This window comes from Aphanomyces astaci (genome assembly GCF_000520075.1).
Source record: "Aphanomyces astaci strain APO3 unplaced genomic scaffold supercont1.307, whole genome shotgun sequence".
Lineage (NCBI taxonomy): Eukaryota > Oomycota > Saprolegniomycetes > Saprolegniales > Verrucalvaceae > Aphanomyces > Aphanomyces astaci.
In genome coordinates this window covers 16,005-16,696 of record NW_009798570.1, presented here as the reverse complement: position 1 = coordinate 16,696, position 692 = coordinate 16,005, and positions in this window count along the sequence as shown.

Genomic DNA, 692 nt, shown 5'->3' with positions numbered 1-692 from the left:
GCGAAATCAAAACGAGGCCAGTAAACTTTGCCCTTAATGGCGCCAGTAACTCGCTTATCCGAACAAGTTATCCGGATAATGGTGCAGATGATAGCATCTGCACCGGTACCAGTAAATTTGACCCCATTATCCGGATAACTCTGGTCCAATATAGTGGAGTCCAGTAACTTTTTTACTGGCTATTGGTACCGGTGCGAACGTTTTTTTTGGAATTCCAGTAAATCGGCCAATAAAATTATTGGGATCTGAGAACTGCTGGTCTTAGAGCATCTGCACCGGTGCCAGCAGTTCTCAGATCCCAATAATTTTATTGGGCGATTTACTGGAATTCCTAAAAAACCGTTCGCACCGGTACCAATAGCCAGTAAAAAAGTTACTGGACTCCACTACTCCAACAAATATTCCAGTAAATTTGTTGGAATTTTTGTTGGAGTACTGGACTCCAGTAAGTCAACTGACCAATCATAATCATCTGTGACTCGATCGATTGCGTGGCTTTGTTATGCAAATTAATAATCTAAGCCTCTATAAATTAATATTTCCAGAATGAAATGAATTTGGGTTCGTCCGGAAGAATTTGACGAGTTTATTTTCGTTTGCGATATTTTTGGCAGTCATCTATTGACTGGCGAGGGGCCCGCATCCGGATTGATAAATCCATGTCAGAACAATTCCCCGAGTGAGTGTGTGAC